Genomic DNA, 27446 nt, shown 5'->3' with positions numbered 1-27446 from the left:
AATTTAGTTATGCACTTCTTGCTTAATTAGATTTCAATAACATAATATATTCTTATTCTTTAAATCCTTTGGGATTTGCTGACATTTACATGGATTGAAACAAATGTTTATTCTGCAGTTGTTGGATAAGTTTACTCTATCCATCCATTAGCTCAAATTTATTAATTATGCTGTTTGGATATTCTACATTGTTTCTGACATTGGATTTTCTTATAGTATCAATTAGTGAAGAGCACGTTTTAATATCTTCCACTGTGATTATGGTTTTGGTCTATTTTTTGGTGTAGTTTGATCAATTTTTTTTTTTACTTTACATCTTTTGGGCAATGTTATTAGAAATGTTTAATAAAGTTGTAAATGGATAAATCTTTCTGGAGAATCATTTTATTTTTATATGATGAACTGATTCATTAATATTAAAGCATTTGGTCTTAAACTAACTTTTTATTGGCTTTAACACAGGTGATCTAACTTTCTTTTTGTTGGTATTTGCATAATGATTTTCTATTTTTTCTGCTTGATGTCTGTTCTTTTATCCTATTTCATTTATTTCATTTCACAAGTTGCTATATTACCCTACTCCCTGATAATTATTAACTTTAGAACACTTTCATTACACTTACCCCCTTTTATTTCTATCTTATTTTGCCATATATTTTAATACAAAATATGTTGTAAACGTCACATTATAATTTTGTTTGCAATCGTTTAGATTAAACACAATTATTTTCATTGCTCTTTATCCCTTCCTGCATCATGAAAAGTCTACCTAGAATTATTGTCTTTCAGCCTGGAACATATGCCTGTTTATTAAGAATTTTCTCACCTTTACTTAGTTTATCTTTATTCTTGAAAGATATGATTATAGAATTCTAGGCTGTCAGTTACTTCTTTCTCAAACCACTAAATATATCACCCCACTGTCTTCACTTACAGCTGAGAAGTCAGTTCTCAATCAGGTCTTAGGGAATCATGTTTCTTCTCATTATCTTTACTATTTGGCTACTTTTTTCAACATAAAATATATGTATTAGCTTTCCATGGCTTCTGTAACAAATTACCAAAAACTTGGTGGCTTAAAACAACAAAAAAATGTATTCTCTCATAGTTCTGGAGGCCTGAAGTCTGAAGTCAAGGTGTGAGAGGCCCTAGGGGAGATTCTTTTCTTTACCTCTTCCAGTTTCCAGTGGGTGCCCCAGCATTTCTGGGCTTCCTTGCTTTGTAGCTGCATCATTCCAGTCTCTTCCATCCTCACGTCACATTCTCCTCTGTGTATCTGTGTTCTCCTATGCTCATTGTCTCATATCTCCATCTGCCTTTCCCTTATAAAGACTCTATGAGATTTATGGCTCACGCAGATAATCCAGGTGTATCTCTTCTCAAGATCTTTATCTCAATTACATCTGCAAACACCTTTCTCCAAATAAAGTAATATTCACAGATTCTCTGAATATGAAATGACTATCTTTGGAGAGGGACCTTTTTCAGGCTACCACAAGTGTAGTTATTTTACTGCTCTTATTTATTCTGCTCCTGAACATTTAGATTAATAACTGTCATTAGTTTTCAAAATTTCTCAGTCATTATCTTTTCAGCTATTGTTTCTGACTCATTCGCTTCTCTCATTCTGGCCAGAAAAGTAAATATATTTCCTATATTTTCTTTGTCTTTTATCTGTATTTTATACTTTCCTTCCTTTAATTTCTTTTTGCTTTATTTTGGATAATTTCTTCTGGCCTATATTCTAGTACATTACTTCTCTCTACTCTTTTACCTGTTTTAGTAGTAAACCTAAGTGTTGAGTTTTTTATTTCAATTATTTTATTTTCAAGTTCAACGTGTTAAGTTTGTTCCTCTTCAAATGTTTTATGCCATTTGTCATTTACATTGTTTAAAAGTTCTTGCTAAAATTCTGAATACAAACTTTATACTTTGATTATAAGCTTACTTGTTTTAGAGACTGTACTTTATATTTTTTCTTTTACACAAGTAGGTTCTTCTATTGTCTGTTATTTGTGTTAGTTTTCATTTTTGAAGTCTTGTCTTTTCATGAATGTGATTAAAATTTGATTGCATTAAACATGTGGGGTTTTTTTTTTTCCTCAGTGATATTTTCTTACCAGGATTCTGATAATCATAACCATACAATCAACATTCATCTAGGTCCTGCTTTCATATAATAAGAGCATCACATAATTCTTAGTTGTCCCCTAGATGCCCCACTAAGATTAGATATTGTAAGAAATCATGCTTTCCCCCCTTGGTGTCCATACGTTTGTTCTCTACATCTGTGTCTCAATTTCTGCCCTGCAAACCGGTTCATCTGTACCATTTTTCTAGGTCCCACATAAATGCGTTAATATACAATATTTGTTTTTCTCTTTCTGACTTACTTCACTCTGTATGACAGTCTCTAGATCTATCCACGTCTCTACAAATGACTCAATTTCGTTCCTTTTTATGGCTGAGTAATATTCCATTGTATATATGTACCAAATCTTCTTTATCCATTCGTCTGTCGATGGGCATTTAGGTTGCTTCCATGACCTGGTTATTGTAAATAGTGCTGCAATGAACATTGAGGTGCATGTGTCTTTTTGAATTATAGTTTTCTCTGGGTATATGCCCAGTAGTGGGATTGCTGGATCATATGGTAATTCTATTTTTAGTTTTTTAAGGAACCTCCATACTGTTCTCCATAGTGGCTGTATCAATTTACATTCCCACCAACAGTGCAAGAGGGTTCCCTTTTCTCCACACCCTCTCAAGCATTTGTTGTTTGTACATTTTCTGATGATGCCCATTCTGACAGGTGTGAGGTGATACCTCATTGTAGCTTTGATTTGCATTTCTCTAATAATTAGTGATGTTGAGCAGCTTTTCATGTGCTTCTTGGCCATCTGTATGTCTTCTTTAGAGAAATGTCTATTTAGGTCTTCTGCCCATTTTTGGGTTGGTTTGTTTGTTTTTTTAATATTGAGCTGCATGAGCTGTTTATATATTTTGGAGCTTAATCTGTTGTCCATTGATTCATTTGCAAATATTTTCTCCCATTCTGAGGGTTGTCTTTTCGTCTTGTTTATGGTTTCCTTTGCTGTGTAAAAGCTTTGAAGTTTCATTAGGTTCCATTTGTTTATTTTTGTTTTTATTTCCATTACTCTCGGAGGTTGATCAAAAAAGATCTTGCTGTGATTTATGTCAAAGAGTGTTCTTCCTATGTTTTCCTCTAAGAGTTTTATAGTGTCAGGGCTTACATTTAGGTCTCTAATCCATTTTGAGTTTATTTTTGTGTATGGTGTTAGGGAGTGTTCTAATTTCATTCTTTTACATGTAACTGTCCAGTTTGCCCAGCACCACTTATTGAAGACACTGTCTTTTCTCCATTGTATATCCTTGCCTCCTTTGTCATAGATTAGTTGACCATAGCTGGGTGGGTTTATCTCTAGGCTTTCTATCTTGTTCCATTGATCTATGTTTCTGTTTTTGTGCCAGTACCATATTGTCTTGATTACTGTAGCTTTGTAGTATAGTCTGAAGTCAGGGAGTCTGATTCCTCCAGCTCCGTTTTTTACCCTCAAGACTGCTTTGGCTATTCGGGGTCTTTTGTGTCTCCATACAAATTTTAAGATGATTTGTTCTAGGTCCGTAAAAAATGTCATTGGTAATTTGATAGGGATTGCATTGAATCTGTAGATAGCTTTGGGTAGTATAGTCATTTTCACAATGTTGATTCTTCCAATCCAAGAACATGGTATATCTCTCCATCTGTTGGTATCATCTTTAATTTCTTTCATCAGTGTCTTATAGTTTTCTGCATACAGGTCTTTTGTCTCCCTAGGTAGGTTTATTCCTAAGTATTTTATTCTTTTTGTTGCAATGGTAAATGGGAGTGTTTCCATAATTTCTCTTTCATATTTTTCATCATTAGTGTATAGGAATGCAAGAGGTTTCTGTGCATTAATTTTGTATCCTGCAACTTTACCAAATTCATTGATTAGCTCTAGTTGTTTTCTGGTAGTCTCTTTAGGATTCTCTATGTACAGTATCATATCATCTGCAAACAGTGACAATTTTACTTCTTCTTTTCCAATTTGTATTCCTTTTATTTTTTTTTCTTCTCTGATTGCCATGGCTAAGACTTCCAAAACTATGTTGAATAATAGTGGTGAGAGTGGATATCCTTGTCTCGTTCCTGACCTTGGAGGAAATGCTTTCAGTTTTTCACCATTGAGAATAATGTTTGCTGTGGGTTTGTCATATATGGCCTTCATTCTGTTGAGGTAGGTTCCCTCTATGCTCACTTTCTGGAGAGTTTTTATCATAAATGAGTGTTGAATTTTGTCAAGAGCTTTTTCTGCATCTATTGAGATGATCATATGGTTTTTATTCTTCAATTTTTTAATATGGTGTATCACATTGATTGATTTACGTATATTGAAGAATCCTTGCATCCCTGGGATAAATCCCACTTGATCATAGTATATGATCCTTTTAATGTGTTGCTGGATTCTGTTTGTTAGTATTTTGTTGAGGATTTTTGTATCTATATTCATCAGTGATATTGGTCTGCAATTTTCTTTTTTTGTAGTATCTTTGTCTGGTTTGGTATCAGGGTGATGGTGGCCTCGTAGAATGAGTTTTGGAGTTTTCCTTCCTCTGCAATTTTTTGGAAGAGTTTGAGAAGAATATATGTTAGCTCTTCTCTAAATGTTTGATAGAAATCACCTGTGAAACCATCTGGTCCTGGACTTTTGTTTGTTGGGAGATTTTTAATAACAGTTTCAATTTCATTACTTGTGATTGGTCTGTTCATATTTCCGATTTCTTCCTGGTTCAGTCTTAGAAGGTTATACCTTTCTAAGAATTTGTCCATTTCTTCCAAGTTGTCCATTTTATTGGCATAGAGTTGCTTGTGGTAGTCTCTCAGGATGCTTTGTATTTCTGTGGTGTCTGTTGTAACTTCTCCTTTTTCATATCTAATTTTATTGATTTGAGTCGTCTCCCTCTTTTTCTTGGTGAGTCTGGCTATAGGTTTATCAATTTTGTTTATCTTCTCAAAGAACCAGCTTTTAGTTTTATTGATCTTTGCTATTGTTTTCTTTCTTTCTATTTCATTTATTTCTGCTCTGCTCTTTATGATTTCTTTCCTTCTGCTAACTTTGGGTTTTGTTTGTTCTTCTTTCTCTAGTTCCTTTAGGTGTAAGGTTAATTTGTTTATTTGAGATTTTTCTTGTTTCTTGAGGTAGGCTTTTATAACTATAAAATTCCCTCTTAGAATTGCTTTGGCTGCATCCCATAGGTTTTGGATCATTGTGTTTTCATTGTCATTTGTCTCTAGGTATTTTTTGATTTCCTTTTTGATTTCTTCAGTGATCTCTTGGTTATTTAGTAACATATTGTTTAGCCTCCACGTGTTTGTGTTTTTTATGCTTTTTTTCCTTGTAATTCATTTCTAATTACATAGCATTTTGGTCAGAAAAGATGCTTGATATGATTTTAATTTTCTTAAAATTGCTGTGGCTTGACTTGTGACCCAAGATGCAATCGTTCCTGGAGAATGTTCCGTGCGCACTTGAGAAGAAAGTGTAATCTGCTGTTTTTGGATGGAATGTACTATAAATATCAATTAAATCTATCTGGTCTATTGTGCCATTTAAAGCTGATGTTTCCTTATTTATTTTCATTTTGGATGATCTGTCCATTGGTGTAAGTGAGGTTTTAAAGTCCCCCACTATTACTGTGTTACTCTCGATTTCCTCTTTTATAGCTGTTAGCAGTTGCCTTTTGTATTGAGTTGCTCCTATGTTGGGTGCATATATATTTATAATTGTTATATCTTCTTCTTGGATTGATCCCTTGATCATTTTGTAGTGTCCTTCCTTGTCTCTTGTAACATTCTTTATTTTAAAGTCTATTTTATCTGATATGAGTATTGCTACTCCAGCTTTCTGTTGATTTCCATTTGCATGGAATATCTTTTTCCATTCCTTCACTTTCAGTCTGTATGTGTCCCTAGGTCTGAAGTGGGTCTCTTGTAGACAGTATATATATGGGTCTTGTTTTTGTATCCATTCAGCAAGCCTGTACTTTTGGTTGGAGCATTTAATCCATTCACGTTTAAAGTAATTATTGATATATATGTTCCTATGACCATTTTCTTAATTGTTTTGTGTTTGTTTTTGTAGGTCCTTTTCTTTTCCTGTGTTTCCCACTTAGAGAAGTTCCTTTGGCATTTGTTGTAGAGCTGGTTTGGTGGTGCTGAATTCTCTTAGCTTTTGCTTGTCTGTAAAGCTTTATATTTCTCCATCAAATCTGAATGAGATCCTTGCCGGGTAGAGTAATCTTGGTTGTAGGTTCTTCCCTTTCATCACTTTAAGTATATCATGCCACTCCCTTCTGGCTTGTAGAGTTTCTGCTGAGAAATCAGCTGTTAACCTTATGGGAGTTCCTTTGTATGTCATTTGTCATTTTTCCCTTGCTGCTTTCAATAATTTTTCTTTGTCTTTAATTTTTGCCAGTTTGATTACCATGTTTCTCGGCGTGTTTCTCCTTGTGTTTACCCTGTATGGGACTCTCTGTGCTTCCTGGACTTGGGTGGATATTTCCTTTCCCACATTAGGGAAGTTTTTGACTATAATCTCTTCAAATATTTTCTCGGTCCTTTCTCTCTCTCTTCTTCTGGGACCCCTATAATGCGAATGTTGTTGCGTTTAATGTTGTCCCAGAGGTCTCTTAGGCTGTCTTCATTTCTTTTCATTCTTTTTTCTTTATTCTGTTCTGCAACAGTGAATTCCACCTTTCTGTCTTCCAGGTCACTTATCTGTTCTTCTGCCTCAGTTATTCTGCTACTGATTCCTTCTAGTGTATTCTTCATTTCAGTTATTGTATTGTTCATCTTTGTTTGTTTGTTCTTTAATTCTTCTAGGTCTTTGTTAAATATTTCTTGCATCTTCTCGATCTTTGTCTCCATTCTTTTTCTGAGGTCCTGGATCATCTTCACTATCATTATTCTGAAATCTTTTTTGGAAGGTTGCCTATCTCCACTTCATTTATTTGTTTTTGTGAGGTTTTATCTTGTTCCTTCATCTGGTACATAGCCCTCTGCCTTTTCATCTTGCCTATCTTTCTGTGAATGTGGTTTTTGTTCCACAGGCTGCAGGATTGTAGTTCTTGCTTCTGCTGTCTGCCCTCTGGTGGTTGAGGCTAAGAGGCTTGTGCAAGTTTCCTGATGGGAGGGACTGGTCCATGTCATTTCTTTGATGGATACCAATGCCTCAAGCTGATGAGAACTTGCTGCTAGTGTTGGAGTGTCTCCTGCGGAGGCAGGGGGTCACTGTGGCTCACCGTGGGAATGGGGCACTGGCGGCAGAGGTTCTGGGGCTACTCCTTGATGTGAGCCCTCCCAGAGTCTGCCATTAGCCCCACCAAAGAGCCCAGGTAGGGACTGGATAAAAGTTTCTTACACTGACTATTTACATGAATGAGAAAGTCACTTACCTTTGGTAAATTTGTTTCCTTGTGTATAAAATTGACTTTCGACTGGTGTACTTTTACATTGACCTCCAACTCCAGAGACTATTATTCTAAGCCACAAATGAAGTTCAATGTGAATAAAATCTATTATTCTTAGCCACTAGCCTTATTCATTCATACATATATTTCTTTAGGCTTTTCAATATTCTTTTCCTCTAAAGTTGTCATCTTCTTGTTAATCCCTCTCCTAGGCAAAAGCAACATTCTCATTGTTTTTGTCAGATATTCAGTGTGATGGAAACCCTATCAGAATTTTAGATACTATAACAGAATCTTGCTTCTGTTGACTAGTTTTTATTTTAATTAGTTAGATTTGAAAAGAAGATGTAAATTAGAGAATGATAAAAAGGGATGTGCAAAAAATATTGCTTGGCTCCCTCTATTGGCAAAGAGCTACACTGATTGAGAGCCCATTAGAGAGCATGAATTTTAGGGAGTTTCTTCCATATATTGAACTAAAATCTACTTAAACTGTATCTGTGGACTTGATTCTAACCCCAGAATATGTAATAGCAACAATCTCACACAACATCAGGACCCAAATTTATCTCTGAATAGAGGAAATTTATAGAGCTAGCAGTAACAGTAGTCGTCCGTCCTCATCATCAGCTTTTAAAGTACCTATTCTTTTACTTTGTGCAGTGATAAATTGGGGATCAGAAGCACATGTATGATTTTTTTAAAAAGTCTTGCCACATTGAATATATTTTATTCCATGATAAGTATGTGTATATTTACTAGTAATACTAATATTATAAAAAAATTCAAAGATTTTCTGGATTAATTTTTGTGAGCTCAGCCTGAGTCCCAGTATGTACTATGTCTCATTCTAAATATTTAAGTCATTCTTTCAAAAATCCATTCTAGAATATTATTCAATTAACAGCTTTTTTACTCTATGTTCCCACTAATTAAAATCACCTTAATAGTACATTTACCTTGTCTTACATGAGCTTTCTTTGGTAACAATTTAATAACATTTTTGAATTATTCTCCATTGAATTTTTACATTTCAGGAAAATTAACATCATGTAGCTTGGTCAGGTGACTGTTTACTAGTATTTATTACCCATCTTTCCTCTAATTCTTCTGAAAATATTTTTCAAAAATTATTCATGGAAGAAAAGAGAAATTGAGAGTTTTAGGGCTCCATGTAAATTATATTAATTATGGCATGAAGGCTTTATTGTTCTATCTACTGAAAAGAGGACTAAAACTCCTTTTGTAGTTGTCTTCAGTGTTTTTCTGAAACAACAGCTCACCTTTCCAATGGCTTTTCATCTTCCATACCTATGTATTTTCAATGCATATGACAATCCCATCCCTGCTAACTTCTCCATGTAATCTCTTGCCATCATTGATATCTCCCCTTTCCAAATTAAACTACTTTCTGTGACACCAATATTTTAGGCTTTCTCTTGTCACTAACACTTTGTACTATTGTTTTGTCATTGCATCTTCCTCTTTACTTGGTTAAATGCTTATCTACCTTTTGTTTAAAAATATCTTTATGATTCAACTTAAATATTGCTGTTTCTAAGGAAGCCCTTCTTGACTACTGGCACTGAGTTCCCTTTCTGTGTTTTCACAGTGATTTGTATGTACTGCACTGTATTTACCTCTTATCTAAACTTTCCATTAGTTGTAACATCAATACAATGGAAATATATTCATAACAAATGATTGAATCTTCAGTAGAGGTACAAAATGTATAATTATTCATATACATATACACATATGATTTATAATACAATGAATTTTGTGATCCATATTTTAGCATATTTTCTTACATGTGCTACTCTTAATACTTATTAGTTTTATGACTTTCTTTCCAGGTTTTGAACATGGATGCAGGCCAGTTTTGAGAAGAGTTCTATGTATGACCACATAATAGTTTCTCTCACTATTTCCATATTTATTCTTCACTGGGCTCTTACATCCTTGTTCAGGTAATTATTTGTTTCTTGTGACTATCCTCCAACTTCTAACCAAGTTTTTCTCACTGTGCCCTTATTCTTACTTTTCTGTAACTGAGGCCTTGACATGTTCCTCTCTTAATAAATCCTACCACTTAATGTTGGCTCATGTTTCCTTAAGTTGATTCAATTGTATTGCCCCAACTCCTGATAATGTGTCCTACCATCTTCCATGACTTTTCTCTGCAACCATTGTACCTTATTGATGCCACGTTGTGAGTGTCTGGATTTGCTCATTTGCCTGTTGCTTAGATCTCAGATTGCTTATCAGGGCTCTCCAGCAATGAGTTCACAACATTCTAGTGAGGCAGCCCATAGCTAAATTAAACCTTCATTAGACATAAGGTTAAAACACATTTTTCAGGTTATTCCTTAAAATCTAAAAATATTTTTTCTAAGAAACACTATTGCAGAAGTCCTAATGTAACTGCAACATTGAATAACTGCAAAGAAAAAATGTAGAAGACCTTTTCTGAGTTTCCTTCCTGACAGTAATTTGGTATTTTCTAGACTCAAACTTCCAAACCCTCAACTAAAACCATAGTAGACATCAGTACCTAACAAGGAAGATAGCTCTCTGTTAAGTTAGAGAAGTCAAAGACAAAACAAGACAGGACAATAAAGGCACCTAAGTGGGGCCATGAGAGCCACTGAGAAGAAATACATATAAATTATGAAGTGGGTCTTAAGTGGTCAACAGAAATAAATGTATACAACATACAAACAAACTGCTGCCATTTATGTATGTGTTATCTATGGCTCATTTATTCAGTTACTGACCAAACAGTTACTAAAGATGTATTACATGCTAGCCACCATCATTGGCAGTGAGAATACAGCAAAGAATTAGAAGGATGGAGTGACAACCTTTCTGGAACTAACAAAGAAATATTAAGCAAATAATATAAATGAATAACTATAATTTAACATGTGATATGAAGGAGAATTATAAAATAAATTATATGACAGTAAGCTTATCTTGTCTGAGAGGTTAAATAAGTGACAAGGTAAAATCTGAAAAAAAGAATAAGAGTTTGTACCACAGATACCAACTGGTTGAGATAGCGAGAATAGCACATATCCCCAAGAACTGAAAGAAGTTCAGCAAAGCAAATCATATGGAAAATGAGGTCTGTTGGAAAATTATATGGGGCAGTTTTTTTTTCCATACCAACAGAAAAACTTTTCTCCATTTCTCAGTGGCTACAATAAGTGTATATTTGTATTTAGTTATGCCTCTTAAGAAATATCTTTTAGTCTTTGTGAACCTACAAGTTCTTTTATTCCTTGAAATTTATTTGTTGACAAATGCAGGTTGTCCATCCTATACAGTTTCCATATTTTGTATTTGATCTTTTTATCCTTATTATGTCACCCACCACATTTCCTTGTTTTCTTGTAAATTAGTAATTAGATTATCTTTGATCACTTTCAAGCCTTATAATTTAATAAAGTATTTCATAGATGATACATTGTACTTCCAATAGGAAGTACAGATGTCCGGTTGTCTCATTTTTGTAATGTTAGTTGACAGTTGATGAGAATTATTTAGATTATTTTTTTTTAAATGACATATTATATTTTTATCATCCTTTCTTCAATAATTAGCTTGAATACTTCCAGAAAGAGAAATCTCCCCTCTTCTTCTCTTTGGTTACCCAGTGGTACACTTCATATAGGAGAAACATAATAAGTATTTAGTTATTTAACTTTCTTTGTTTCCAAAAAATGATTCAGTTTCCTAGAATCCTCTGAACATTACCATTTTTTAAAAAATAAAGACGTGTCATACTCACACAAGGGACCACTACCGAGCAACAAAACAATGATGAATTGCTGGCACACAGCACAGACAAACCTGATGGAACTAGCAGTAAATTAAAGAAGAAAGATACAGAAAAACACACAATGTGTGTTCCATCTACACAGAATACAAAGCACATATCAATATGTGATGCTGAAAACGAAGACATAACTAATTATTTGTGGAAATATAGCAAAATGTTAAAAAAAATTGACTCTGGATAATGGATATATGGGTGTTTTGTTCTCTTTAACTTTTTTTGTACATAAAAAGTTGAATAATATTTTTACAGAGGGAGAGAGAAAGAGAGAGGAGGAAACACTGGACTCCTAAGACATTCCTATCTGTATAGTAGCCCTTCTTTCTTAGACCAGCTCCATTTGTATTCTATCTTGTTTGCTAGATAGGGGTTCGGTTTCAGATAAAATACTGGGACATTTGTATAGTCTAGAGCCAACCTATGAACCATAGGTTGCTGGAATGAGCTCTTCTGTAGTCAGAGCCAACATGGAGGGGCTGTGAAGCACGTGGACCTTGATTTCAGGCAGATCCATGGGAAACTGGATAAGGAGAGAGCCATGTGATAGAATGACATAAAGCTAGACTTCAAAATCTATGACTTCCTATGGGTGTCAACTCCTGTCTTCAGTTTTTTTATGGGTTTCTTATTTTTGTTTACACTTTTATATAAATAAAGACAAAAAAAAACTTGTCCAAAGTATTGCAAAATTAATTCACAAAAAATGTAATATTCTTGTTATTCTAGTTCTGTTCAAAAGTAATAGGCAGAATTGGGGTTATCTTTAGAAAATACTAACCTGGAGAAAAAGTCATGAGAAGAAGAGTGTGAAGGAAAATTTTAAAAACCTGAAGGGGATCAACTCAATCTTCAAGGAGGCGATAACTTTCCAAGAACAAGAACTGAATGTAGGGCTTCCGTGGTGGCGCAGTGGTTGAGAATCTGTCTGCTAATGCAGGGGACACGGGTTCGAGCTCTGGTCTGGGAAGATCCCACATGCTGCGGAGCAACTAGACCCGTGAGCCACAACTACTGAGCCTGCGCGTCTGGAGCCTGTGCTCCACAACAAGAGAGGCCACGATAGTGAGAGGCCCGCGCACCGCGATGAAGAGTGACCCCCGCTTGCCGCAACTAGAGAAAGCCCTCGCACAGAAATGAAGACCCAACATAGCAATCAATCAATCAATCAACCAATCAATCTTTAAAAAAAAAAAAAAAGAGCTGAATGTAGAGAGGTTCAGATGCACAGAACAAGAGAGAGTTGATGGCTAAAATTATAACAATGATCCAGTCACCGGATGGTTACTAAAGAGTCATCCATTACAAGCAGTTTTTCTAAACAGGGTACCTGGTCAAGAATGATCCTCTTTATGGCCTTTTAACCAGAGATGTGGGAGAAACATTTATCTGAAAGCAGGGTTTTCCTATTCCCTCCACTCCATGCTACCAGTCTATGTTCACACACCTCCTTCAATCTGTTGTTCATTGTTGCTAGTGGATCTAAGGACACAGTTCATGAGAAAAAGACCTCCTTTTTCTTTCTCATCCTCTAGGAGGCATACATGGACCTCAATGCGATAAATTTTCCACTATTATTTTAGCCTGAAAATGGGACTTCCATTCTCAGTTAATTTAACTTTCAAATCAATGATCTAGACTTTTAGAATCTCTCCAAGAAACTTGAATTTCTGTGGGCTCTTTTCAATAGGAATGTTATTTCTCTATTGTCAGTTTAAAATATTTATGGTAGTACTTAAGAGACTATATATTGGCTTAAATTGAGGCAAGATGGAATTACAACTCTTAAAAGAGTATTTTGTAAATATTATTTTATATAAATATTAGGAATTGTTTTTATAGTCTTTAGATAATATAAATATTTATTTAAATTGTAAGCAGTACACTATTGTAACTTTAACAATAACTGGACCATTATATGTGGAATTTAACAATAGAAGATTTAAAACTGCAAAGGCAATTTTGGTTTGCCTAAAACTGGTCTTAATATAGTAGCATAAAAATGTAAAGGCAACATAATTTTTTACTTTGATAAATAGTAATTGCTTAGAAAATATGTAGAAAATCATAACTGTGGGATACAGCTATATTGATATACTTAAACAGAAACTGATAACATTAAATATTTGTGTTCAAAGAAGAATAAAGTCTAAAAGTTAATGAAATAAATATCCTATTTAGGTAGTTATACTATTAAAAATAAGTCCAAAATAAATTAGAAGAAAGAAATTATAGATAATAAGAGAAGTTAAATATAAAACAAAAGATACAATAAGGGATCAACAAGTTAAAAGTTCATTCTTGGGAAAAACTAAAAAAGTACACAAAACTCTCATAAGATTTTGAGCAAGTGAAAAATAAAAGATATTAAGAAAGTTGTGTATAAAGCAAACTTTAATATACAATAAATATTACGAATAAATATATAACATTAAATTGAAAACAAAAAGTTATGGATAGATCTTGAAAACATTCTAATAAATAAAAAAAATGGAGGAAGACTGAGATTTATAGTACAGTTGACCTTTGAACAAAGCAGGGGTTAACATGCATATAATTTATAGTTGGTCCTCCATATCCGTGGTTCATCCACATCCAACAAATCAACTGTGCAGTGCTGTAGTATTTACTATTGAAAAATATCCATGTATATATGGTCTTGCACAGTTCAAACCCACATTGTTTAAGGGTCAACAATACATCAATCTTATGTAAATTAAAAAAAAAAAAAAATATATATATATATATATATATATATATATATATATATATATAACTAAGGTGGGTAACTAAGGTTGGTAGTGAGAGGAAATTGTTGAAGTTTGTATTTGATATGAAGGTTTATAACAGAGAAAATGCTTTGCAAGGATCAATTATATGTGTATTATTAATTGAAAAGTATACACTGTTCAACAATGTGGACCTGTAGTGCATAAACAATAATTAAAGAAAAACATTAAAAATTTCAAGTAAGACTCCAAGTAAGTGCTCACTAGACTCCATGGGGCCCTAATTCTTGAAGAAAAGTAAAGGGAGATTAATCCTGCTCAAATAAGAAAGAAAGGAAGAGGCTACAGAGAGTTGGGACTGTGACCCTGGAACAAGAGAAGTGTATACAGGGCATGGATCTGGGTAGCAAATGGTAAACAAAGAACCAGAGACTAGCTCTGGTAAAAGGGCTTTGCACAGCTTCATGTGAGAAGTTACTGTGTGGAAATCTCTGATAGAAATCCTAGAATTTGAACTGGCAATAAGACTCACATCTTATTGAAACCCAGTGGCTAAAGTTGACACTGCTTAGTGTTGAAGTGGCAAATAACGGTAGGGGGAGTCATTCCAAAAGATAAAGAAATAACCTGGAATCGTATGAGCCTGGGCATTGACATCCTAATCAAAAAGAGAAGTTGAAAGTACTTGTTGAACAAACTGAAGGACCTGAGGCAGTTAACTGGGAAAGTTCCAGTCAAGGTAACTGCCAGAGGGAACCAACATCAAAGTCCAGAGGCTGAGCTGACTTGAAATGAGAATCCCATCCAGAGACAGACAAAAGAGGGTGTCTCTAAAGAGACTAGTACAATGAGTCAGTAAGAAGGGACTTCCATGCAGGGACAGAAGTCATGGGCATCTTCTTTCATATAGGCACAAGAAGCTCAAGCAGATAGTATGTGAAGTTTCCTCAAAGACTAAATGTCTACTGTAGGAAAAATGGTTAAAGAAGACGTGGTATACATATGCAATAAAATATTTTTCAGTCTTAAAAAAGAAAAAAACTCCTTCCATTTTTGTAACAGCATGGACAAATCTTGAGGGCATTATGCCCTCAGAAAGTCAGGGAAAGAAAACACTGTATGATCTCACTTACATGTGGAATCTTATAAAGCTCAGATCATAGAAACAGTGTTGATTAGTGGTTTCCAGGAGACGTTGAAGGGGAGAAAGGAGATGTTGGTTAAAGGATACACACTCCCAGTCATAGAGGAATACGTTCTGGGGATCTAGTGTACATCATGGTGAATATAATTAACAATTCTATATTGTTCACTTGAAAATTACTAAGAGAATAGATCTTATTTTTTTCATCATAACAAAAAATAGTAATTATTGATGTGAAGGGCACATTAACTAACCTTACTGTTATAATCCTTTTGTAATATATATGTGATAAAATTACCACATTTTACATCTTGAACTTACACAATGTTATAGATCAAATATATCTCATTAAATCTGGAAAAAAAAAAAAACTAGTAAGTCTGGGAAATGTGTTCCTATACTGCTTATTTCTGGAATGCAGTTTACCCACCATCAATGAGAACAACCTCCATGAGAACAGCTCTTTACAAAGTACTCTTAGCAGCTAGTAGAGTTGTCAGTTTTGTTTCTCTCAATGAACAGGTTCATTTACCAAGAGAACGTGGTTCCCTTTGGTAGTCTGTTCCCACATACTACACTAAAATGGCTTCTAATCTTTCTAGAATATTCTTTGATACTGTCCCCCTAAATGCAAAGGCTTTGAAGAGTAATCTGAAATACTCTCCACATAGGAGCCCTGGGTCTAAGTTAGCACCAGACAATGCCATAGTCCTAGGTCATGCTTGGCTGTTTGCCCTTAGATGTCACGATTTCTCCCACAGGTTATATAGTAGCAGAGGCAGACACAATTTAGGTCTTGAAGTTCCAAAGCAGTGATGGACAGATGTATTATTCTTTCATTCATATCATTTGCTTTTATTAAACCAAATCCTATATAAAAATGTCTCTCATATTATCTATAATCTAACTAGCTACTTAACTAGTTATGTATCTGTCTTTCAATAAATAGATAAATAGATGGATGATCTTATGTTAAGGATTTATTTTAGAGGCCCAGGCCCTTTTTTACATTCAGCCAGAAGTCCCACAGACATAAAACATGAAAACACACAACGTTTTCAGTGGAAATGAACTGAAGTCATACTTTCTAACACATCTTTCACATGGGAACTAATATAGACTACTTGAACTACAAAATAGATAATGGATCTTATCATAGGGAAAATACAGAATAAATTTACATCTGGCTATTTTTGTTAATGAGTCTCAATAAAAGATAAGCAAAAGATTAAAAGCAAATTAGTGAAGGAAAATTTGTATATTGAGCTCATATAGTATTGCTGTTGTTCTGACACACACACACACACACACACACATACACACACACACAAATGACAGGATCCCAAACATTTACCTTGCATTTGAGAACCCATATAGACTGTAATAAATCATATCTAGTTAATTTATTGGAATATTAGTGGGAGTTTTAGAAAAACATGTAACAGTGTGTCATAGATAAGCTGACTCTGAAGAGGAAGGGGGAAACTAGAGAGACAGAGATGGAGAATAAAATAACTATTGGAAGAATTATGTGTGAAAGTTCAAGGAACACATTTGAAGGTAGGTTCAAGGCTCCTAAAAGGGAGAATTACCCATAAAAATGTTCTTTCTTCCTTAAAAACATAAAAGGGAAAATGTATGACAATTTGTAGAACAATTTGAAATAAAGAGCAGGGTTGTGTTAAAAAACAACATTGTGTAACCTCATCAGTAACCTTTGGAAGATAATGTTGGTGAAGTTAAGGCTGAAAAATTATAGAAAATATTCAATGGCCAAAATGGAACAATAGGAAGACCCTGAGCTCACCTCCTCCCATTGCACACCAAAACTACAGCTAGTTACAGAACAATGGTTGATGAAAAAGACTGGAAAACTAGGAGAAAAGATCTATAACTAAAGACAAAAAGAAGGAACTCCAGGAAGACAAGTAGAAGGGGGACAGACACAGTATAGTCAAAATCTATACCCTTAGCTAGGTGGTCTACTCACAAACAGGAGGACAATTAAAGTTGCAGAGGTCTTTCCCAAGGAGCAAGGAGTCCTAGACCACCATCAGGCTCCCCAGACTGGGGGTCCTGCACCAGAAAGACAAGCCCCCAGAATGTTTGGCATTAAGGTCAGAGGGCCTTATTGTTGGGAGGCAGAAGGTTGTGGAGAATAGAGACACCACTCTTAAAGGATGCACACAAATTCTCACACACTCTGGGACCTGCAGCCACAAACACTGTTCCACCCACCAGTGGACTGAACTAGCACCAGGACCAGCCTGAAACACCAGTGGGCAGGCACCAGCCTCAGAAGCCCCTGGGCCATGGCTCCCCCCACCAGAGGGCCAACACCAGCTCTGAGACTCTCCACCAGCCAGCAACACTGGGACCCAGATTCACTCATCAGCATAACAGCACCAGCTATAGGAAACCCTGTACTCAACAGCCAGCTATGTCTGGAATCAGCCATGCCCACCAGCAGGATGAAAATAGATCTGGGAAAATTGGCTCAGCAACCACCCACCCCCAGAACGTGGCTCTGCCTAGCAGTGGGCCAGCAGTAGCCGTAGGACACTCAGGATTCTACAGCCAGCTGCCTGGTGAACTGGCCCTGCCAATCAGTAGCTGGCAGTTTCCATACAAGGCAGGACCTGGCAAACAACCAGACTGGGGGTCAGCCATGCCTAGCAGTCTGCCCTTATTAGTCAACCCACAACAACAGAAGGACCCACGCAGCCCACATAGGACTAGAGTATTTAATGCTAGTGACAAAAGGGGAGTGTGCTGCTGGGACATATAGGATGTCACTTAAAAAATCTCATTTCTCTAAGGTCAGGAAACATAACCAACCTACCAGACACAGAAATAAAAACAGCATATTAGTTAAAATGAAGTGACAGAGGAACATGTTCCAAATGATTAAACACCAGAAGAAGAACTAAGTGGAAATAGGCAACCCACCTAATAAAGAGTTCAAGGTAATGATCAAAATAATAGTAAAAGAACTCAGGAGAAGATTAGATGAACAGAGTGAGAAGTTAGAAGTTTTTAACAAATTAGAAAATATAAAGAAGAACCATACAGAGATGCAGAATACAATAATTGAAAAGAAAAATACACTAGAAGGAATCGACAGTAAATTAGATGATACCAAAAAAACAGATCAACAAGTTAGAAGACAGAGTGGTAGAAATCACTCAAGCTAAATAGTAAAGAAGAATGAAGAATTAAAAAAAAAAGTCTGAGACCTCTGGGTCAACATCAAGCATACTAACAATCACATTATGGGGTCCCAGATGGAGAAAAGAGAGAGAAAGTGATAGAGAACATATTTGAAGACATAATAGATGAAAACTTCCATAACCTGGAGGAGGAAACAGGTATCCACGTTCAGAATTCACAAAGAGTCCAAGAGAGGATCAAACAAAAGAGGACCACATCAAGACACATTGTAATTAAAATGGTGAATATTAAATATAAGGAGAGAATATTGAAAACAACAAGGAAAAAGGAAGAAGTTAGGTACAAGGGGACTCCCATTAGGCTCTCAGCTCACTTTTTAGCAGAAACTCTGAAGGCCACAGGGAGTGGTATGATATATTTAAAGTGATGAAAGGAAAAAACTTACAACAAAGAATATTCTACACAGTTAGTGTTCTATTCAGATTTGATGAGGAGTTCAAAAGTTTTCCAGACAAGGAAAAGTAAGAAGAGTTTAGCACTGCTAAACCAGCTTTACAAGAAAAATTAAATGGAGTTCCCTATGGGAAAAAGGAAAAGCTACAATGAGGAAGATGAAAATTATGGAAGGAAAAATCAAATTGGTAAAGGCAAATATATAGTAAAGAGAGTGAATCAATCATGTATAAAGCTAGTAGGAAGTTTAAAAGACAATAGTAGTAAAATCATCTATATCCACAGTAAGTAGTTAAGGGATACACAAAAATATATAAAATATGATGTCAAAAAACAGTGAACATTGTTGGGTTTGTTAAATTGAGTTTGAAATTAAGAGATCAGCCATGTAATATAATCATATTATATATATATATACACACACACACACACACACACACACACATATATATATATATATATATATAGAGAGAGAGAGAGAGAGAGAGAGAGAGAGAGAAACAGACAGAAAGACAAAGAGACAGAGAGGGACAGAGAGACAAAGACAAAGAGAATGAGAGAGACAGAGAGAAAGAGAGAGGTATATTGCTATATATAAACATCATGGTAACTACAAACAAAAATCTATAATAGATACACAGACAAAAAAGGGAAAAGAATCCAAACATAACATTATAGATAGTCATCAAATGACAAGGGAAGAGAGCAAAAGAAGAAGAAAGGAACAAAAAAGAACTATAAAACAACCCCAAAACAATTAACAATATGGCAATAAGTACATACATATCAATGATTACTTTAAATGTAAGTGAACTATATGCTGCAATAAAAAGACATATAGTGGCTGAATGGATACAAAACAAGACTCATATATATGCTACCTATAAGAGACTCACTTCAGATCTAAAACCACACAGACTAAAAGTGAGAGGATGGAAAATGATATCCCATGCAGATGAAAATCAAAAGAAAGTCAGTAGCAATACTTATACAACATAGACTTTAAAACAAAGACTGTAACAAGAGAGAAGGACATTACATAACATCAAGGGATCAATCCAATAAGAAGATATAAAAATTGTAAATATACATGCACCCAACATAGGAGCACCTAACTACATACAATATATATTAACGGATACAAAGGGAGAATTCACAGTAACACAATAATAGTAGGGGGTTTTAACACCCCACTTACATCAATGGACCAATCATCCATACCTGAATTAAAAAAGTAAACACTGGTCTTAAAAGACACATTATACCAGATGAACTTCATAGATATATATAGAGCAGTCCGGCCAAAAGCAGCAGAAAACACATTCTTTTCAAGTGTACATAGAATATTGTCCAGGATAGGTCACATGCTAGACCAAAAAACAAGCCACAGTAAAATTCAGAAAATTGAAATCATATTAAATAACTTTTCTGACGACAACACTATGAAACTTGAAATCAATTACAAGAGAAAAGCTGCCAAAAAAAAAAAAAAAAGCAAAAAAGCACAAACATGTGGAGGCTAAACAATATGCTACTAAACAACAAATGTTTCACTGAAGAAATCAAAGAAGAAATAAATAACTGGAGACAAAAGAAAATGAAAACACAATGAGTCTAAATCTATGGGAGGCAGCAAAATTAGTTCTAAGAGGAGAATTTGTTAGCAAGACTTCAAACTAGTTTAGTGAGACTTCAAACTAGTGAGGAACTAGTTTGTTCCTAAAGCCTACTTTAGGAAACAAGGAAAACCTCAATGAACAGGTTGACCTTACACCAATAGGAGCTAGAAAAAGAAGAGCAAACAAAACCCAAAGTTAGAAGAAAAGAAATCATAAAGATCAGAGTAGAAATAAATAAAATACTAAAAAGTCAATAGAAAAGATCAATAAAACTAAGAGCTGGTTATTTAAAAATATAAACAAAATTGATGAACTTTTACTCAGACTCATTATGAACAAAAGAGCAAGGGCCCAAAACAATCAAATCAGAAGTGACAAAGGAGAAGTTACAAACATTATCACAAAAATATAAAGAATCATAAGAGATTACTATGAAGAATTTTATGCCAATAAAATGGACAACATAGAGGAAATGGACAAATTCCTAGAAATGTACAATCTCACAAAATGGAACCATGAGAAATAGAAAATATAAACAGACTAATTATAAGTATGAAATTAAATCAATAATAGTAATTTTAAAAACCTCCCAACAAATAAAGGTCCAGCTTTACAGGTGAATTCTACAAAACATTTAGAGAAGAGTTAACACCTATCCTTTTCAAACTATTTGAAAAAAGATGCAGAGAAAGGAACACTTCCAAACTCATTCTGCATGTCCCATATCACCTTGATAACAAAACTAAAAAAAGACATCACAAAAAAGAAAATTGCAGACCAATAACCCTGATGACTATAGATGCAAAAATCCACAGGAAAATGTTAGCAAATCGTATTCAAAAATACATTAAAAGTGTCATACACGATGAACAAGTGGGATTTAACCCAGGAATGCAAGGATGGTTCAATATTCATAAACTAATCAATCTGAAACACCACATTAATAAATTAAAGAACAAAAATTATATAGTCATCTCAATAGATGCAGAAAAAGCTTTTGACAAAATTCAATATTGTTTTAATGATAAAAACTCTCAAAAAACTGGGTATAGGGGAACATACCTCAACATAATAAAGACCATGTATATTAAGCCCACAAATAACATCATACTCAATGATGAAAAGCTGAAAACATTTCCTCTAAGATCAGGAATAAGACAAAAATACCTACTCTCGCCATTTTATTCAACAAATTATTGGAAATCCTAGCCACAACAATCAGTCAGAAAAACAGAAATAAAAGGAATCCAACTTGGAAAGGAAGAAGTAAAAGTGTTACTGTTTGAAGATAAGATGATGCTATACATAGAAAATTCTAATTTACCAAAAACTTACTGGAGCTCAACAATGAATCTGGTAAATTTTCAAGATATAAAATTAATATAGAGAAATCTATTGTATTTCTATAAGCTAAAAACAAATTTCCAGAAAGAAAAATTAAGAAAACAATTCCAATTCTAATTACATCAAAGTTAATAAAATACCTAGCAATAAATCTAACTAAGGAAGTAAAAGACCTGCACTTAGAAAACTGTAAGACTGATTAAAAAAACTGAACAAGACACAAACAGTTGGAAATATATACTGTGTTAATGGATTGGAAGAATTAATGTTGTTAAAAATAAGCATACTACCTAAAGCAATCCACAGATTCAATACAATCCCTATTTAAATACCAACAGCATTTTTTTCACAGAGCTAGAACAAATAATTCTAAAGTTTGTATGGAACCACATAAGACTCCAAAGAGTTAAAACAATCTTGAGAAAGATGAACAAAAGTAGAGGTGTCATGCTCCCTGATTTCAAAAAATACTTCAAACGTATAGTAATCAAAGCAGTATGGTACTGGCACAAACCAGATGCATAGATAAATGGAACAGAATAGAGAAGTGAATCTTCACTTATAGGGACAATTAAACACATGACAAAGGAGGCAAGAATATACAATGGGGAAAAGACAACTTCTTCAATAAATGGTGTTGTGAAAACAGGAGAGCTATATGCCAAAGAATCAAACTGGACTACTCTCTCCACCATGTACAAAAATAAATTCAAAATGGATTAGAGACTGAAATGTAAGACCTGCTGCCATAAAATTTCTAGAAGAAAACAGTAAGCAGTAACCTCTTTGACAAAGATCTTCAAAATAATTTTTAGATGTCTCCTCAGGCAAGGGAACAATAGCAAAAATTAACAAATGGGACTTAAATCAAAGTAAAAACTTTTGCACAGTGAAGGAAATTATCAGCAAAACAAAAAAAGCCTACTGAAAGGGAGAAGATATTTGCAAATGATATATGCATTAAGGCAATATTATCCAAAATATACAAAAAACTTATATAACTCAACATCAAATTGGACAGAGGCTCTAAATAGACGTTTTTCCAAGGAAGACAAACAGATCGCCAACAGGCCCAGGAAAAGATGCTGAACATCATTAATCATCAGGGACATGGAAATCAATATTTGAGACCATGTCACACCTGTCAGAATGGCTATTTATCAAAAAAGACAAGTAAGTGTTAGTGAGGATGTGAAGAAAAGGGAATTCTCATACATTGTTGGTGGGAATGTACGTTGGTGCAGCCACTATGGAAAGCAGTATGGATATTCCTCAAAAATTTAAAATAGAAACACCATATGATCCAATATTTCCACATCTTTGTGTTTATCCAAAAAAACACAAAAACACAAATACTAATTAGAAAAGATAAATTCACCCCATGTTTATTGCAGCAATAACCAAGATATAGAAGCAATACACAATGAAATATTACTCAGCCATAAAAAATGAAATCTTGCCTTTGGTGACATCATGAATGGACATAGAGGGTATTATACTAAGTGAAATAAGTCAGACAGAAAAAGACAAATGCTGTATGATTTCACTTATATGTGAAATCTAAAAAAACACAATAATTGAACAAACATAACTTAATAGAAACAGAGTCATAGATACAGAAAACAAACAAGTGGTTGCCAGAGGGTAGGAGGTGCAGGGCAGAGAGAGATAGGTGAGGGAGATTAAGAAGTACAAACTTCCAGTTGCAAAATAAATGTCACAGGTATGGAATGTACAGTGTGGGGAATATAGTCAATAACCATGCAATATCTTTGGATGGTGACAGATTGTACTTAGATTTACGGTGTTGACCAATTTGAAATGTATAGATGTATTCAATTACTATGTTTTGTATCAGGAAGTAACATAGTGTTGTAAGTCAATTATACTTCTAAAACAAAACAAATAAACCAGCTCATAGATAAAGAGATCAGAGGTGCGGGTTGGGGCAGTAGGAATTGGATGAAGGCAGTCAAAAGGTGCTAACTTCCAGTTACAAGGTAAATAAGTACTAGTGCGTTAATATACAACATGATAAATATAATTAACGCTGCTGTTGTGTTATATACAAAAAGTGTTAAGAGTAAATCCTAAGAGTTTTTAACACAGAAAATTTTTTTTCTATTTCTTTAATTTTGTATCTATAAGAGATGATGGATGTTCATTAATCTTGTGATAATCATTTCATGGTAAATGTAAATCAAATCATTATACTGTATACTTTAAGCCTGTACAGTGTTGTATGTCAATTATATCTCAAAAAAATTGGAAGAAAAAATCAAAAGTATAGAAAACATTCATATTCTTTTGGATTGGTTTGTTCATTCTCTCCTGATCTCAGGTTTAGGTGGAACCTAAAGATGGAAGTTCTAGTATATCTCTCCCTTTAAAAAATTCCATTTTATATAGTTCACCTATATAATGCCATGGTTGAATTAGATGATGGATTTGTAATGCATCGGTTCAAAAATAAATCTATATATTGGGTCGACATAGTTATTTACATACTAATTTTATTTTCACTAGAATATAAGTTTCATGAAATTTGGAACTGTGTGCACGTGTGTGTGTGCATTTGTGTGTGTGTGTGTGTGTGTGTGTGTGTTTGAAGAGCTGTCAGCTAAGTCTCCAGAGATTTTCTGCCTTATGATAGGTACTCAGTAAATATCTGTTGAAAGAATGAATGAATTCTTACTATATTTTCTCCAAAATTTGAAACATGATATTCAGTTTCACACTTACATCTCTGTGATGTACCCAGATCTCATTCTTTTATTCCCACCTTTCCTTCACATTTGTAAATATTTCAGTGCTTTTCATCAGAGGTTTGCATTGCACTAAAAACAGGGGTCTTGATTTTGCACAAAATCTATTAACTCAAAATAAACATTTAAAAGGATCTATTTACATTTCAAGAGTAAACTGTTTCTGAGATCACATTTACAACATTGATATGCTTTAGTGTTGTGGCATATTATATATTATATTATATTATATTATATTATATTATATTATATTATATTATATTATATTATATTATATTATTAGTATTAGTATATGATCCATTGTGATTTCATTAAAGTAGATCAACAATTTAAAAATTTTATATTACATTCCTAAATTATGATTTCTAAAATCACTACTGTATATCTTTCCAATGTGTTCCTTTTAATCTGAAGGAACTATTCAACTATAGAGCTCTTTCAGAAAAAAGTAAACTAAATACAAATAGTGTGTTAAGTCCATCTGATCTAATATGTCATTCAAGGCTGATATTTTCTTATTGATTTTCTCTCTGGATGATCAATCAATTTGTGTAAGTGAGGTATTAAAATCCCTTACTTTTACTCTTTTACTTTTACTTGTACTGTCTATTTTTCTCATTAGGTCTGTTAATATTTGCTTTATATATTTAGGTGCTCCTCTATTGGATACATATATATTTACAAATGTCATATTCTCTTGTTATATTAATCCCTTTATCATTATGCAATGCTCTCTTTTGTCTTCTATTACAATCTTTGTTTTAAAGTGTATTTTGTCTGACATATGTATAACTACCTCAGCTGTATTTTGGTTTCCATTTGTGTGAACTACCTTTTTTCCATCCCTTCACTTTCAATCTGTGTGTTTCTTTACATCTCAAACTTATGCTGTGATCAACATAAAATATAATGTTATAAATGGTATTGTATATAAGCCTCATGATAACCACAAAGCAAAAACCTATAGTAGATACACTAAAGATAAAGAAATCTAAGTACACCCCTAAAGAAAGTTATCACAGCACAAAGGGAGAGAACAAGAAAAGAAGAAAGGTACAGAGAAGAGCTACAAATCAGTCAGAAAACAATGACCAAAATAGCAATGGAACATTTCTATGAACAATTACTTTAAATCAAGCCAACGTTCATAGTTCCTAAAACTATGTAGAGTTAGAATACAAAGCCCTAAGAAAATAATTTTTCAAATTCATAGAGCATTCTATCAATAAATGTAATAATTCTTGAGCAATTTCCAAAAAGACAGGAGCATTATCAATGTATTTCCTAGCTAGCTTGCAAGCATTTGATCCTCAAACCACACTATTTTGTCTTTTATAAACCTGGAGAAGAATATTTAAAGAGACATTTTGCAGACACATTTTGATCAAAATGAAGAAAATATTTTGCAAAATTCTATGAGTCCTAAAAGCTTTTCTTTAAACTATTTTTGGGTGATGGAAAGCTCCAAGTTCCCCAGAGATTTATCTGGCAAATGAAGATGAATCACAAAGACACTCAAATATGAACATTCTCAGATGCAAATTAGATCTGATATTGACAAGCATAATTTGAGGATTTTAGGTATAACCTAAAATATTATGAACAGAGTTTTCTTTGTAGCCAAGGACAATATTTTTGTTTCAAACCAGAAATTACTACTGGAAATTTTATTAATAGAGACCCTGCTGTTATGTCTATTCAAATAGATTGTGAAACTGAGAGGAAATCCAGTATCACTGAGCAAGACTCTCTTAAATTCAGAAAGATGAAGAATAATCAGTCAATCAGTATTTATTTTTCACTCATAAGTAATCTGTCCTTTAAAATATCTGAGTCCTAAGATTCATCAAACACTCTCTTCAGTGCATAGTGATTACAGTGCAGTACTGCATTATCAGAAATTTGTAATTTCTTATTACAGATTCCATTCTTTAATTTCTAACTTCCCTCTTTCTTAGCTGTGGAGTTACAGAAGTAAAAGAAAAACAGTAAAAAATAGTTAAACATACAAAATATAAATTATTTATTTTTTCACCTGAATATGTGTGAATGCCTTCCTCTAGTTTAGGTAACATTCATCCAAGTTCAAATACTTATAAGACAGGTTACGTGATTTTCCACTTCTTTCCCCTTTCTCAGTGTTTCCTCTCTAGGAAGAACTATTCACTATCACATCAACCATTTAGTATCCCACTTGTGATTTAGGCAATATTTTAAATATTAAATTTTCAAAGAAATTTTAAGGTAACTCCTCTTAATTTCTCCTTCCTGAAATATTATTATCTTCAATGAAATTATGCTCTTCTAGTTTTCTATCTCTTCCATCTCCTTTGCTAAGTCTTTCTCCTTAATCTCACTTCTAAATATTGGATTTGTTCAGAACTTTACTCTCTACTTTTATGATTGTATCTGTTCCTATGTATTTTATGTAATTTCTATATTGATAACCCCCAAATGTGTATTTCCAGGCTGTTCCTCTCATAAGGACTCCAGATACACATATACAACAGCATAATCGATGTCTATATTTTTCAATTTTTGCAGGCATACCACACAAAGCTTTCTATTTTTTCTACAACCCTGCCCCCTCCCTCATTCTCCTCTGCTAACTCTGCTGCTTCACCAATCATCCTATCCTCATCAATGGCCTCCAATCTTGAGAAGGTGCAGAGAGAAAGCCTTAGCATCATTCCTAGCAATCACCTTCTTCCCAGCTGCGTATCAGACCACCACCAAATCTCCATTAATTCTATATCCAAAATGTTACAGACCTGTCTGTTGTCTGCTTCTCTACTGTCTCCTTCTTAATCCAAAGTCTCAGAATACAAACTTAATAAGTGTTTTTTGAATAAATTTATATATGACTGAATG

Source organism: Balaenoptera borealis (assembly GCF_965194805.1).
Source record: "Balaenoptera borealis genome assembly, chromosome: 11".
NCBI lineage: Eukaryota > Metazoa > Chordata > Mammalia > Artiodactyla > Balaenopteridae > Balaenoptera > Balaenoptera borealis.
The sequence above is the reverse complement of the archived record's forward strand: the minus strand, read 5'-3'. Positions refer to the sequence as shown.